At 37.8% G+C, this 16,360-nt stretch overlaps 1 pseudogene; it reads left to right on the forward strand.

Annotated features, from left to right (window-relative positions):
- The first annotated feature begins 8 nt into the window (after positions 1-8).
- Positions 9-353, forward strand: LOC102869583 (annotated as a pseudogene).
- The last annotated feature ends 16,007 nt before the right edge of the window (positions 354-16,360 follow it).

Here is a 16,360-nt window from a genome sequence, read left to right on the forward strand (position 1 = left end):
TGAGCCTCCTCAATAAGCCCAAGAGTGAGATGACCCCGGAGGAGCTGCAGAAGCGAGAGGAGGAGGAGTTTAACACTGGCCAGCTCTCCGCGCTCCCGCAGTCGGTCAAGAACAACACGCAAGTGCTCATCAACTGACGCAACAACAAGAAGCCCCCGGGCCTCGTGAAGGCCTTCGACAGGCACTGCAACATGGTGCTGGAGAACGTGAAGGAGATGTGGACCGAGGTCCCCAAGAGTGGTAAGGGCAAGAAGTCCAAACCCGTCAACAAGGACCGCTACATCTCTAAGATGTTCCTGCGTGGGGACTCGGTCATCGTGGTCCTCAGGAACCCCCTCATCGCCGGCAAGTAGGGCCACCCCGGTCTCTACAGCCCTGTGCCGCAGCCGCCTCCTGCCGCCCCGGAAGACCTGTCCCGTACTGGGAATAATAAAGTCCCTGTGTAGTTTTTTTCTGCTTAAAAAAAAAAAATTTACAATGGAATACAGTAGTACATTACCAGGTTAAAAGAAAAGAAAGTAGAAATATTTCATTAGGTAAATAAACAGAAGAAAGGAATTTGACAAAATTCAACAACCACACTTTTAAAAATATTCAGCAAACTAGGACTAGAAAAGAATTGGTGTCTGATAGAGGGTATCATCCAAAGGCCTTTAACAAATGTTAACCATTGTGGTAAAAGTTTAGAAGGAGTACTTTTGTACCAATGTAATAACATAAAGGTATCTGTCATCCTTCTGTTCAACATGTCTTGGATGCCTTAGACAGAATGAGTAAAAAGAGAGAATAAAAAGTATAATGGTTGTAAAGAGAGCTTCAGCCTTGTCTTTATTCACAAGAATTATGCATTATAAAGGTCTATCAGCAGAGGAATGGATACATAAATTTTGGCATATTACTCCATGTACACTTAAATGTAGCCGAGAAGAATTGCCTAGATGTAATTTTGGCATGATTGCCAACCTTTCTGTAATCGTTTTGCCTGATAGGGGTAGACTTAAAAGGACATTTTCCAGTCTCACGTCTTTATAACTCTAATTTAGTCTTCCTTTGAGGTTATTAATACAGATTTTTTCAAGCAGAAGGAAAGAGTTAATTGTTTTTTCTTGGCACACGGAATATAACTGGAGCAAACTCTTACAACACACTTGTTTGGTTTTGTTGTTGTTGTGTGTTTTTTTTTAAAGTACATTTTTGTACACTAGTTTCCAGTAGGTATTTGAGGTTGTTGTCGGTAGTCTCTGTGAAAATCTTAGATTAACAGAGACGTTAAGTAAATTCTTTAAGCACTATGTGCAACAAATTATCATTGTACTTTTCTTAATGTTTGCTCCTCCAGCACACCTTAATTTGTTCTGAATTATATCCTTTCCATCTTGGAATTCCTAGTAGAGTAGTTCTGTGTTTTTTTGATTAAATCTAATGGTGTATAGACATTGAGATGATGGTGGATAAGCAAGCCCAAACTTCTAGCTCTGAAATTCTAATGCTGACAAAACCCCAGCTTTGTTTCTTTAAAAAAAATATAGTATGTGAAAATTACAAATCGTATGAGCTCTGTTTTTAAGTTTACTTCCCTCTTGGTATAATCTGAGCTTTGAAGACCATAATGGAAATGATATACATGCCTGTGAAAAGTTTAATTTATGTTTGGAAAGATGATGAGTTAATGATTTTCATCTTTATTTGTAATAAGCCACATATAATGAGAAATGTAGCATGGTAAGTGCTAGCCAAAGTACCTAAAGTTCTGTTTTTAATTATTGTTGAAACAATAAAAAGTTAGAAAATTTTCCATGCAATTTTTCACTTAAGTTTTTTTTTTTTCTTTTTGTTTATGAACTTGCTTTAGAAAAACCCTGATGAACAGTTATATTTTGCCTATGGACTTCTTGACAAAGCAATTGGGGCACTAAATGTGAATTGCATGTTAGGTACTTCGCCAAATGGACTGTCAGTTATTGATCACTGTTATACCAAGGTAAGACTTTGAAGTTGGACTTGAGGAAAATGGCTGGTTTTGCAAGTAGGTAATATGATTTGTGGTGGCTCCTCTCATAAGCCAGAAATGTATTCCCTTCTCCCCAGAAGAAATCAAATGAGACTGAGGAGCCTTTGAATTTGTCAGTTAAGTGGCCACTGTTGACTTCTAAAAGCAGATTTATTAGTATGTATGCCAGATTGTAAAGGGTTGAACAGTGAGCAGAATTTAATGCCTGAGAGTAAGATGATAACAGGAGGAATAATAGAACTATTTTTAGTGTGATTTAATAGCTGTTTTTTTTTTATTTTCACTTCAAATCTCCTGGACAAAAGTACATCCAAGATGGAAATGCTTATAAACCAGTTACGGCAAATAGTTTCATGATGGATTTACATCTGGAACTAATTCAAGCCCAGCACCGCATAGCAATAATGCTTCTTGAACAATTAAAAGGTAGTAATTGTTAAAACAATGACTATATAGTATCTGAGTTAATTTTAAGTCAAATTCAAATGTAGCATCTGTTTGATTTGTAAATGTGTTTTTGTTGACTGGGTGCTTCTCAGATAAATGTCACAAATTTTTCTTTTCTGATTAACATCAATAGATAGTTTTCATTATTGCTTTATACTTTGCAATAAACATTGGTAAATATTTAAAAATATTTAAGTTAATGGTATTTGTTAGAGTTGTTGGTATTTTGCTAGCCAAATTTAGCAGCTATCAATGAAATGCCTGTTATAAAACAGACAGATGCCATATTTTGCTTGGTATAAATAAGACACAGCCTCTAGTTTTAATTTCATGTTTTCTTGGCTTGAATACAGAAATGCCTAGACATTATGTTTCATGCATGTACATTGTGTTTTATGCAATCTCTCATTTATATTATATTTCATTAATGTACAGTGCTTTTTTATATGATCATTCATATATACTGTATTTTAGATGATTAATTACTGTGAATCTATGCCCTTTATTACCCTGTCTTTTCAAGTCTCCATTGACTCTCTCTTATTCCTTTATCCCCATCTGCCTTCTGCTCTGCTATCCTAGGGATTTCCTTCCTTCCTTCCCTCTTTTTCTACTCCCTTCTCCTTTCCTCGCTCCATTTTGAACATTTATAAAAATCTTGTGTAGTTACCCTTCTATTTTCACAATAATGGTCGTATGCAGTGTTTGTCCTACTGAGATTGAATTGTTTCACTCAACATAATGCTTTATAGACTCTCCCATGTTATATAGTATTTTACAAAATCATTGTTCCTTAGTGCTACATAGTGAATGTGCTACAATTTCTCAACCCATTTGTTTCTTTATGGACATTTAATCTGTTCCCATTTTCTTGCTACTGTGAATAAAACTCGTATAAACATAGGTATACAGATCACCATTTGTATTTCAGTATTGATTTCTTTGGTGTATATTCCTTGCAGGGGAATAGCTGAGTTGTATGGGATTTCTATGTTTAGCTTTTTGAGGAAATGCCAAACTGCCTTCCAGAGTGGTTGTACCATTTTGCAATCTCACCAGCAGTCTAAGTTCCAGTTTCTCCACATCTACTCCAACACTTAAGCCTGTTAAACTTTGCCACTGCTACCGGAATGAGATGGTGGTGTCTCATTGTTGTTTTGGTTTACATCTCCCTGATTGCCAGTGACACTGAGCATTTCTTCATGCGTCTGTTGGCCACCTGAATGTCTTCCTTTGTCGAGTCTTTTCATGTCTTTTGCCCATTTTGTGTTATCAGTCTTTTCCTTGCAGAGGCCCAGTAATATTCAGTAAACTTTTGTTATAAGGCCCTTGTCTGAGATGGTATTGCCAAATTTTCCCCCCAGTCTGTAGGCTTTCTTTTCACTCTATTATAAAACATTTTTGATACAGTCATTGATTTCATCCTCTCCTGACTGTGCATTTCTGGCTATATTTGCACACCTATTTATGCCATTCAATGAAATCGCATGCAAGCAAAATCCTGCTGAAGATTATCCAAAAATGACTAGAACAGTACATTAACAGAGAATTGCAAGAAATACAAACAGGATTTAGAAGAGGTTGTAGCACTAGAGACATTATCGCCAGTGTCAGATGGATCTTAGCAGAAAGCAAAGAGTACCAGAGGAATGCTCATTTGTGTTTCATTGACTATTCAAAGGCTTTTGACTGTTTGGATTATGACAAATTGTGGCTAACCGTGGGGAGAATGGGAATACAGAACACTTGATTGTGCTTATATGAAACCTATACTCAGACCAGGAAGCAGTCCTCAGAACAGAGCAAGGAATTACTGCATGGTTCAAAATAAGGAAAGGAGTGTGTCAGTGATACGTCTTGTCTCCATACCTATTAAATCTATATATATAATAGATCATTCATGAGGCTAGGCTTTATGAGGAGGAATGTGGCATCAGAATTGAAGGAAGACTTTTTAACAGCCTGCGCTGAGATATGCAGAACTTAGGAGGACCTGAAGCGCTTGCTGCAGAAAGTCAAGAAATGTAATCTTCAATATGGATTGAAGCTCAGCATGAGGAAGACAAAGATTCTCACCACTGGGACAATTGACAGCACCATGATAGATGGCGAAGAGATTGAAATTGTTAACAATTTTAGCTTGCTCTGCCCCTACAAACAATACTCTTGGCACCAGCAGTCAGGAAATCAAAAGATTAACTGCACAGGAAAAATCTGTAGTCAAGAACCTCTCCAGAGTACTGAGATGTAAAGATGTCAGTCTAGAGACTAAGGTGTGGCAGATTCATTCCTGCTTTCTTATAAAAGCCATTTGCTTGGTGAATTTCTTTTCTACTCTTTGGTTTTCGGTCTTTTACCTTGTTCCTTAGATACATGTCTTATAGGTAATATATTAATGGACTGTCCTCCCCTGCCTGACATATATCAACCATGATTATTCTCTTTATCTGTGTGTTTTACCTTTCATATTAAGTGTGTTTATTGACAGACCAGATTTTATTGTTGACATTTTGCTTCATTCCTTTTTTTCTTTTTTTTTCCTGTTGTTGTTGGTTTCTTTGGTCTATTCTGTTTCCTTTGGTGTGGAAGACTCTTAGTATTTCTTGTAGAGTTTATCTTGTTCTCATGAATTTCTTAAGTTCTTGGTTTTCAGAAAATGACTTAATTTCTCTCTCATATTTGATGGAGAACTCTGCTGGTAGAGGATCCTCAGTTGGTATGTTTTCTTTCAGCATTCTGTATTTGTCTTTCCATTGTCTTCTTATTCACATGGTTTCTACTGAGAAGTCAAGAGCTTAATCTAATTGTTTCTCCTTTTTAGGTAACTCTCTGTTTTTTCTCACACCCCTTTTAGTTTTCTGTCCTTATCTTTGATTGTGAAGAGTTTGATTATGGTATGTCTTGATATTTTTCTTTTTTAGAGTCTAGTCTGGAATTCACTGAGCTTCTTGAATGTGGATTTCCTAATTTCCCCCCCCCTACTAGTTTATTTACAAAACTTAAATACAAATTCTAACAAATTCTTTCAATTTGCCTCACCCCTCCATCAAATTATACAACCCAAGGATTAATTCCATCCCACCCCCTTGCCCCGCACATCCACATCCCTCTGCTTCCAGTCTCTCCTACCTCTCCTACTTCTACAATCCTTATACTCATTCTACAATAATGGTATTATAGAATATTTATTCTTGTGGGACTGAGTTCAGTAACTAATGCTTTCCAGTCCCTCCCAAGTTAGGTAATAATTTACAAAGTTATTGTTTCTGCATGCTGCATAGTATTTCATTGTGTGAATGTACCATAATTTCTCAATCCATTCATTTGTGGTTGGACATTTGGGCTGTTTCCATGTTCTTGTGATGGTGAATAATGCTGCTATGAATATTGTTGTACAAATCTTTGTTTGTACCTTAGTTCTCATATTCTTAGGATATATTCCAAGTAATGGAATAGCTGAGTCATATGAAATTTCTATGTTCAGCTTTTTGAGGAAGCACCAGACTGCCTTCCAGAATGGTTGTACCATTTTACAATCCCACCAGCAACGTATAAGAGTTCCTTTCTTGCTATATCCTCGCCAATATCTATTACTTGCTGCCCCGTTAAACTTTGCCACTGTTACTAGAGTGAGATGGTACCTCATTGTGGTTTTGCTTTGCAACTCTATGATAAGTTTTATTGCCAGTGATTTGGAGCATTTCTTCATGTGTCTGTTTGCCATTTGAATATCTTCCTCTGTGAAAATTCTTTCCATGTCTTTTGCCCATTTTTTAATTGGGTTATCAGTCATTTTCTTGGGGAGGCCCGGGAGTAAAGATTAACATAACATTCCTAAGAGACAAACTGGGATCAAGCTTAGAAGCGCTGGTCCAAAGTATAAAGAGACTGCCAAACACAAGCAGACATACAAAATCTAAAGAGGATAAAATTGATGCATGGGACCTTCTAAAGATTAAATCCCTGTGCACATCAAACACTTTTTCCAACAAGGTGAAAAGAAAATCTACAGACTGGGAACAAACATTTGGTAATACCATCTCAGACAAGTCTTATAAAAAAAGTTTCCAAAAGGATTTCCTAATTTTTAATGATAACTGTGATGTTTTCTTCTAGTGCTTTTTCTGCTTTTCCCTCCTCCTCCTGTTCTGGAATTTTGTTCAGATCTATGTTGTTCAATTTAATGTTACTGTACATGATTGTAATATCTTTTTCATTTTCCTTCCATCTTTTTTTTTTTTTTCTTTTAGTAAGTTCCAATTGAGGTTCTTGTCTTCTAGCTTGCTAATTCTCTATTCCATTTTGCCTGTATTGGTTTTCTATCCCTCCAGCATGTTGAAAAGTTTTGCCATTTTGGTCATGATATTCTGGATTGCATTTTCATAAATCTCAGTTGCTTCTAGTTCTGTATTGATTATACTTTCTCTATCTTATGGTAATTTTTTAAATTATTGTATGTCTTTATTTATGGCTTCAATTTTTTTCTTCAGTCATTTATAACGTCTTCAGTATCAGTCCATTTAACTCCATGCCAATTTCTTTCTTTAGCCTCCCTGTCTAATTGAGTCTGTGATCTGGTCTACTTTTTCAGGACAAAATTTGTTTTGTTTTGGACTTTTTCTCCCATAGTGTTTCAATTAGCCTACTGCTACGTTGACATTTTGTGAAGTTGTTCTTGGTATATGTGAGGCAGTTATCTATTGTGGTTAAATAGGTTGTTATCACTTCTTTTTTTTTTTATGATGTTACTGATAGACTTGCAGGCTTTAAGTGTTGCCCCTAATTCAAACCATGGCAATCTTCCCTGCTAGTCATCTATGATAGCTCTGTTCCTTGTGGTAAGTGTCTCATCTGTCCTTTGAGGGACAAGGAGCTGAGATCTCTCCCTTTGCCCGGCTTTGGTGGACCTGCTTCTCTGTCCTGTCCTGTAGTTTTATGGGAGGGACAAGTTTTCCCCAAGAATATACAAAGTCCCAGGAGTGCCTCCCAGGATATTTTACTCAAGGAAAAGGCCCAAGGAAATGACAATGTCTCAAGAGTGCAGACCCCAAATCTCAGTAGGTGCCAGCATATGTGTCTTCTCTTATGTGGCTGGCTAGGAGGGCACAGTTCCAGCCTGAGTACACCAAGGCCCTGGGACGTGGTGAGGTCCCAGGAGTGCAACCTTCAAGTCTCAGTCAGTGCTATTCATTGACCAGAGTACCTGTTTCCTCTCCTGCTGCTAGTTGAGGGGAGCTGTTCCTGCCTGAGTAGAGAAAGGCTCAGGGAAGTGGCATGGTCCCAGGAGTGCAGTCTCCAAGTTCAGCTTTGACTTTTGAGCTTTTAATTAACCAATTTTGCAGTGGATGTTAACGTTTCACAGGATATCAAGATTCAGAGTATTTGTCATGGGCACATAAATATAGGACATCTACATTAGATGAAAAACCTGAGAATGGCTCCCTAGAAGTGATCATCTAAAGCACTGCACTCAAATTTATTCCAGCTCCTAGTAACCCTCCACAAGGTTTCTGAGGCTATAAACCTTTACTGGAAGACACTGCTTATCTTTCTCCAAAGTGTGGCTGCTGGATTCAAACCGTCAATCTTTAGAGACCACTTAAAGATTGTTATGGTAGATTTGGGTTTGAATTTATTAGTTTTACTTTGATAGATCACTGAGTGTTCTTGACCTTTTTTCTTCTGCTTTAAAGAACGTCAACTATAGCAAAGGTTATCAGTTTGATTTTGCTGTTTTTTTTCAATTCAGTATGCTGGTGCCAGATTAATCTCTAAATAAAGCTTTTTTCTTTCAAGACCTTTATAACAGTTGTCTGCTGTAAACTGTGATATTAAAGAAATCTCATCTATATCTGACATTCAGAGTTTTCTTGAAATATTACCTTTTTTCAATGAAAGTTCTTAGTGGACATGTATCCACACGTAGATATTGAGAGAATGGTGCATTTGTTTTGTTTTATATTCATCTTCCCTTATTCTTTGTCATCAAGGAACTTTTATGTCTTTTAATTGTATCTGTTGGTATATTTTAATCAATTAAAAACCCATATGATAATGCATATGCATTAAGTAGGACAAATAATTAAACCTCAGTAGAAGGGTTGTATTGTTAGGAGATTGCAGACATCCTCACATATCTTCAAGAACAAAACATATGGCATGTCTCTTGGGGACCAGAACTGGAAAATCAAGAATAAGTCTTTTCTCTCTCTCAGCTCATCTTAGCTCATATATCTTTATCCTTTTCTTTTCTTTTAATCTGGCTTCCTCCTTTTACTGAGCCATCATGTTAGTCCTAATTGTATGCCAAGACCTTTTTTACTAACACTTTGAGTATTGGTTTAATTTCTTGAGAGAGATTTTGTGAGAGGAGAATAGAGGACTTCACGTACACAGAGCTGTCTCTTTCAGGGACTATGGACGAAGCAGTTTCCCTAATATAGGCTGAGCACAGTATCTTGTATTGACAGCTGATTGGCATCAGAAGTTTCTGTCTATGATATTTTTAAAAGAAAAAGTGAACAAAACCAGTACTTATCAATCAGAAGGATGATTTTCTTTAAGGAGCAAGGGGAAATACTTTTCTAATTTAGAAATTCTGGTGTCCTCAGGTATAGTGAGGCAAACCATAGAACTTCACACTAACACTCCATTCTAACAGGTATGCTGCAACGTCAAAGGCATGCAGTTTGAATCCACCAGCTGCTCCGCAGTGGAAGGATGGAGCATTCTCCTCCTGCATGATAAACTGCCTCTGAAAACCCACTGTTGGGCTGGCTATGGGCCGTTTCCAACTTGATGCTACACAACAGAGTAGCTCCTGTGGCTCAGTGGTAAGGAGTTGTGCTGCCAACCCAAAAGCAGGCAGTTCGACTCCACCAGCTGCTCTGCAGGAGAAAGATGAACAATCTTCTTTCATAGATTTACAGACTTTGAAAATCACTAGAGAGTCAACTATGAGTCAGTTCCAACCCAAGGGCAAAGACAATGGCAACAATGAACCAGGATGGCAGATGGAGGATGCAATAATTTGATTAATAGATACCCTTTAATTAAAGTTTAGAAAAATTTCCCTTTTTGAACAAAACTTTAATTTTAATGACAATCTTTTTATCATCCTGATCAGTTTTGCAGACTCCAAGTGCTGGTAAAAATGTGGCAAACAAAGGCCCTGAAAAGCCAAAAGTATCTGACAGCACTGATTGTTTTACAGGTAATTCAAATTGGGATAGCTTGTGTTTTGAGAAGATTTTTGAGTATAATTTTTATCTTGCCCTTTTGGTAAACTATGTTTGCTTTTGCAGAATTAACTGTAATGAATAAAATAAAGAAGAATAAATTGTCTAAAGCAATTTACTTGATGCAAAAAGCTCTTCTACTATTTGATAAAGATGCACCCTCTACAACTTCACAGGACTATTTAATGGTAATGATATTTCTTCTTTTAGCCCTGACTTAGACCTTTTGTTACAATGAACGTATTTATTTTCATTTGTTGAAAGTAATGTGTTACCTTTAACATTTGAATATAAACTCTTACCTTTCACATTTGAATATGAACTCTTAGGCTCATTATATGTAGTCTTCTCTTCGATAATAGAGAGTTTTGAATAGAGGAAAGTAATCTACATTTAAATTCTAAACTTTTCTGAGATGATTAGTATATTTTCTCTGTAGGCCTAACCTATGAGAAACCAAATCAAACAGAAAAACTAAAAATGAGGTGAGTTATAGAATTAAATGACTCCCTTCTGGTGTAAAGCATTTGTTTATGTGGTATTAAAATGATTCAAGTTCATTAGTTAATATTTCTTCTTCGTCAGATAGACAGTTACAGCTGGTACCTTTCTGATTTGCTATATAAGGTGTTCTTTCTTTATACTTTTAATCACATCTTACTGTGGCCTAAAATGTGTTCTTTCAGGTTAATGGTGGCACAGTTCAATGATGATTCATTTTATAAAACATAATGAATGGGAATGATTGTATGAGACACAATGTGAATGAAGGATAGTGTAAAACATAATATATGTGAACTCTGTAAGTGGCATCCACTTCCTAAACAACTCTGTGAACTTTGATAAATGATGATAGTTATAGAAAGGCTTCAGGCCTTTTGATCAAAGGGACACTGTGAGTCATGCTTGACTTGACAACAACAACAACAACCAAACTCATATAAAAGAAAAATTTAAAAAAGAACACAAAAACTGTTCTGTCTACTCAATGTTTTGTTACATGTTGATTTTCTTTTTTAAAAAGTTTTCTATAGTCTTTTCCTTTTGTTTATTTTAGTAAGAGTTTACAAGTCATATTGATTTTCATCCATACACTTTTTCTTTTATAGCACTATAGTTACAGTTTTATGAATCATTCATATAAATTTTATTTTATAATATTAATTATTGTCAGTTAATGTGATTAATCAATATTATCTAACCAATTCTTTATTGTATAGAGCATCTAATTATCAGAGAGTAGCCCTTTTTTCCAGTTATGGCATTTTCTGAAAACTGTTAACGTGAATTGAGGAATGAATAGCTCATAGGGAGGTGGAGATTAGCAGTAACTTGGCAGATAATGAGAAAGGGTGTGATCAAAGCTAAGAATTACATAAGTTGAAAACTTAACATAAGTATTTTAAAAGACAGAACTGGGTATATTCATATGCTGAGACGAAGAGCCAGTAAAAAACAGACAAATTGAAGACATGAGAGTAAATTCATGTTGTTATTGTTGTTGTGTACTGTTGAGTTGGAGCCAACTGGTACCTGACCCTCTGGCAGGTTTTCAGAGACAGTTAATATCACGGGAAGCGATTGCCTTCTCCCAAAGGAACAGCTGGTGGGATTCCAACTGTGTGTCTTCAGGATTGCAGTAGAGCTTCTTGCCACTAGGCCATGGGAGTTAACTTGGAGTTAATTCATAGTCAAGTCCTATAAAAGACGAATGGAAATGAAGCATAGAATAATGAAATTAATCTTCAATGAAGAAAGAGGTGCAGAGTAAATGCTTTATCCTGTGACTCAGAAGGAAAGGAAGGAGGGACAGATACAGATATAAATAAGCTTGTTGACATGAGGCTGGATGTTCGTTTGACATTCTCTTAACTCAAACATCTGATACAATGAGAAGCAATGTTCTTTGCCTGCAGTGTGGAGGTAGGTGGAAAGTTGGATTGAGGAGAGTGAAGATGATTAGAGATTAATGAGGAAAAGAAGGGTGTGTTGATCCAGGTGGAAAGACTGGCTCACATTATCTTGCCCAGCTTCATACAGGTCTAGCTCAGCAGTCTGGGGGGCTATAGAAACAAAACAGGTAACTATGAATTAGTTTTACTTTTTAAACTTAAAAAATTATTTTAAAAATATTTACTGAGTCAGAATTGACTCATAGCTGACCCTCCAGCAGGTTTTCAGAGGCAGTAAATTGCAAAGAAGTAGAGTGCCTATTCCCCCCCCCCCATGGAGCACCTAGTGGGTTTGATCTGCTTGCCTTTGGGTTGGTAGTATAGCTCCTTACCTCTAGACTACCAGAGTGCCCATGAGTTCACTCAAAGATTAACAGGAGAATCCGTCAGAGGATTACCTAATCCAGCATTGAGAAGACACATAAAGATGAATACTGAAAGATACACCACAATAGGTAGAAAAAGAGGAGAGCAAAGAGTTTTGAAGGACAGTCTAGGTAGAAGAAGGCTTGGCTAAAATGGTCACAGATGTTTGTGGCACTACAAGTGATTAGTGTGACTATAGTTTAGGTGCACACAGAGTGTGGTAAAAGTTAAGACTATCAAGACGCTGGTTCATAAGTAGTCTTTGATGCCAAACTTGTATGTATGTAAAAAGACTCTCCAATATTATATTGTTCTAGCCAATGGAGTGTGGAAATTATCGAACATTATCATTAATATCACATGCAAGCAAGATTCTGCTGAAAATTATCCAAAAATGTTTGGAACAATATGTCAACAGAGAACTGCCAGATGTGAAGGCTGGATTTAGAAGCGGTTGTGGCACTAGGGATAATATAACTAATGTTAGATGGATCATGGCAGAAAGAAAAGAACACCAGAAGAATGTCTTTCTGTGCTTCATTGACTATGCAAAGGCTTTTGACTGTGTGGATCATAACAAGCTGTGGCTGACTCTGAGAAGAATGGAAACTCCGAACATTTGATTTTGCTAATGTGAAACCTATACTTGGACCAAGAGGCAGTCATCAGAACAGAGCAAGGAGACACTGTTATTGTTGCTGTTGTTTGGTGCCGTCGAGTCGTAGACAACTCATAGCGACCCCATGAACGAACGGCCTGAGCGCTGTTCGTCCATAGAGTTTCTGGAGGCAAGCCATTTTGGAAGTGGATGCCGCTCCTGCTTCCAGGCTTGTTTTAGTTGGGAAGCTCCAGCCAACACTGTCCACCTATTACCACAATTGGCACATCACTGTCACAGTGTTCAGCATCACAGCAACACGAGTTCCCTCTGTACAGCAACACACAGACCAGTGCTATACCACCTAGAAGAATGTTTGACAGGAAAACAATTTGAACCCGGTCGAGGGCCCCAGATGAAAATCACCCACCTTCGCCTTGGTAGCACAGCTTCCTTTCCACTAGGTCAATGTAGCTCTCTCTTTGTCGTCTGGTTCAAAATCAGGAAGGGAGTTCATCAGGGATGTACTCTCTCGCCATACCTGTTCAATCTGTATGTAGAACAGATCATCCAAGACACTGGGCTGTACGAGGAGGAATGTGGCATCAGGATTGGTGGAAGAGTCATCAATAACCTGCGTTATGCAGATGACACAATCCTGCTTGCGGAAACAGAGGAGGACCTGAAGCGCTTGCTGCAGCAGGTCAAGGACTGCAGCCTCCTGTATGGATTGAAGCTCAACATCAAGAAAACAGATTCTCACCACTGGGGCGATTGGCAGCATCAGTACGGATGGTGAAGAGATTGAGATAGTTAACAGTTTTAGTTTACTTGGCTCTACAATCAACACTCTTGGTAACAGCAGCCAGGAGATCAAGAGACAAATTGCATTGGGAAAGTCAGCTGTGAGGGACCTCTCAAGAGTACTGAAGAGCAACAACATCAGGCTGGAGACTAAGTTGCGCCTGATCCGGGCTATGTAGTCTTTGCAGTTACGTGCTATGCACTAGAGAATTGGATAGTGAATAGGGATGATAGAAAGAGAATTGATGTCTTTGAGCTGTGGTGCTGGAGAAGATTATTGAATATACCATGGACTGCTAGGAGAACAAACAGGTTTGTCCTGGAGAGGGTGAAGCCGGAATGCTCCTTGGAGTCAAGGATTCTGAAGCTTTGTCTGACATACTTTGAGCATGTTGCAAGGAGAGACTGGTCCTTGCAGAGGGATATCATGTTTGGGAGAGTGAAGGGGCAGCAAAGGAGAGGAAGACCTTCAATGAGATGGATCGATTCTGTGACTGGAGTGGCGGGAATAAGTGTGTTTGAGATGGATAGGTTGGCACAGGATAGAATGGGGTTTAGAGCTCTTGTACATAGGGTCGCTGTTGAGTCGCAAGCGACTCCATGGCACATAACAACAACAACAACAACAACAACAACAACAACAGCCAGACAGTCTATGTGAGTTATATAAAGAAAATGGGTAACTATCAATGAATTTCCCATGTATTTTGTATAGATGGATGCTCAGTGCTCAGGGTTTGGCTATCTGTCCTGGGAGTAGCCTCGTAAAATTTGAATGCAGTGTGGCTACTGATTAGTCTCAGCTGACAAGGCCAAGTGATATCAGATCTTTTTTGGAGGCGTTTGGGGATATTGAGATCCATTTTCTTACCAGAAATTTTTGTGGTCACTGTTAGAGGTTGTTGAAATATCAATCCATTTTTACTGGGAAATAAATCTTTTTCTTTTAGAACCATTGCTCTTAGAATTTCTCTTGTGACCTCTCACACTCTTGACAGAGTAAAACCTCTGAGGCTTCTTCCTTCTTCGTTTTGTTGTGACTGATCCTGTCTTTCTACTACTGTATTCTGTTCACACTTCTGCTATATTTCTGTTTTCCCACCACTGAGACTAGAGATATTTAAACTTAAAATTAGGGTTTCAGTGTGCATCTACCTTTTCCTCTGTTTCTTCAGATTATTTTAACTAGTAGGACTATTTTGTGACCAGTGTTGTATTTGTGCTTTCCCCCTTCCATTTCTTCAGCAACTGTTTTGATTCAGGAGAGATAATACTTAACAGGAGTCACTCATGAGATGCATTTAGAAACTTTGCTTTTTAAGAGGGGTCCTGTACATATTTGCTGTATATTTCTGTGGCCACCTCTGCTTCTCAGTGGTGGTTCTTTATCCAAGTGTCAGTGTTTAATGATCAGTCCTCAGAGTACTCTCTTCAGCGACAATCTTATGGCTCAACTAATTCCCAAACTTTCCTTCCTAAAGAAGACAAATATATTTCTTTCTCTTGGCATTCATTTTCTTCTAGGGTGTATCACAGAATGTTTTATATTATCATGATCCTGTAATAAAGTTATCCCCAAACCAGCAACTGATAATGTCACCTGATACCATAAACCATTTAAAAAGCCTGGATCTTTGCAGAATGTTTAAATAATTCATACCCTGTTTTGGTTTTACAGAAGTTTCCCAGTTGAGTATTTTCTTTCTGTTTTATTGCCAGTGAAAGATGGGCCAAGTTGTAACTATAATTGAAGGGCAAGCCTTTTATAATAACATGTCAACTTTATAGATGAGATTAATAGCTTTTATTAGTTTATTAATACTTATCCCCCCCATTTTTCCTATGTTGGTCATTTCACCTCTGGAATTCCATATTGACTTTTTCCACATGATGCCACAAGTTTATTTTAAGGGATAGGTTTACCTAGAACCTATGTGAGATTTCCCTGATTGTAAAAGGAGCAATGGCAATGTGGAGATCAAGCTCAACTTTTATTAATTAACTCCATAAGGGGGAACTGTCCCCACCACCAACATCCACAGTATGAAACTGATCCTGTAAGGTCAGACATGTCTCCCCTGTCATGTTTCTGCACCTGCTTATAATCATCGGGTCTTTGACTTTACTCACAGTTATGTTTATTAAGAAAATATTTTGGGGGTGGAGGATATCACATAATGAAAGTTTAGGTTTCATGAACAGCAGCCATAAGTCAGATTAACAGCAAGACACAATATCCCAGTTAGTTCAGATAGCTTCTCAGTCAACAATTGACAGTTCAGGTTCAGTCCAGCAACACAAATGCAAGGAATCTCTGGTTTCCTCAGCTGTCCAGCCAATTTTGTCTTGGAAGCAAAACCTTAAACTCTGGCTCAGTCTCCAGGGCTCTTCCAGGCTGTGCTTTACTGCAAGCTTTCTACAATTGGGTTAGTTCCTTCTCTTTTATTGGTCTCACAGCTGTTTTTAATGTTGAAGATCCTCATCAATGTGAACATGTGTTTGTAGTTGAGGCAGCAGGAGGTAAGGCAATGGATGAAAAAAAAATCATTTTCAAAAGTCCTACCACCACATTGATCTACTTTTGATCATATGTAAGTCATCACGTAAGTTATAGTCATGTTCCTGGTCCAATGAGGAGTGCACTGGCTAAACATCTACCATATTTGAAAATGGACTTTCTCTTTGATAAGAAACAGGGATATTCCTCAAGCCAAATATTAAGGGAAAGGCAAGAGTATATGTTTTTGTTTTCTCCCTCAAGCCAAATATTAAGAGAAAGGCAAGAGCATATATTGTTTTCTCCTTCTAAACATCTCTTGAGGAATTTCTTCTTCATTTTTGGATATGATCAAAAGGGACTTTTAAGGAGTCTTCTTTTCTAGCTAAGATGAGGACAAATAATCCAAGTAGGCAATTGGCTGCAGCCTCCTTAGAATCTTAATCT

This window comes from Elephantulus edwardii, unplaced genomic scaffold (genome assembly GCF_000299155.1).
Source record: "Elephantulus edwardii isolate Elephantulus edwardi_28Jun2011 unplaced genomic scaffold, EleEdw1.0 scaffold00068, whole genome shotgun sequence".
Taxonomy (NCBI): domain Eukaryota; kingdom Metazoa; phylum Chordata; class Mammalia; order Macroscelidea; family Macroscelididae; genus Elephantulus; species Elephantulus edwardii.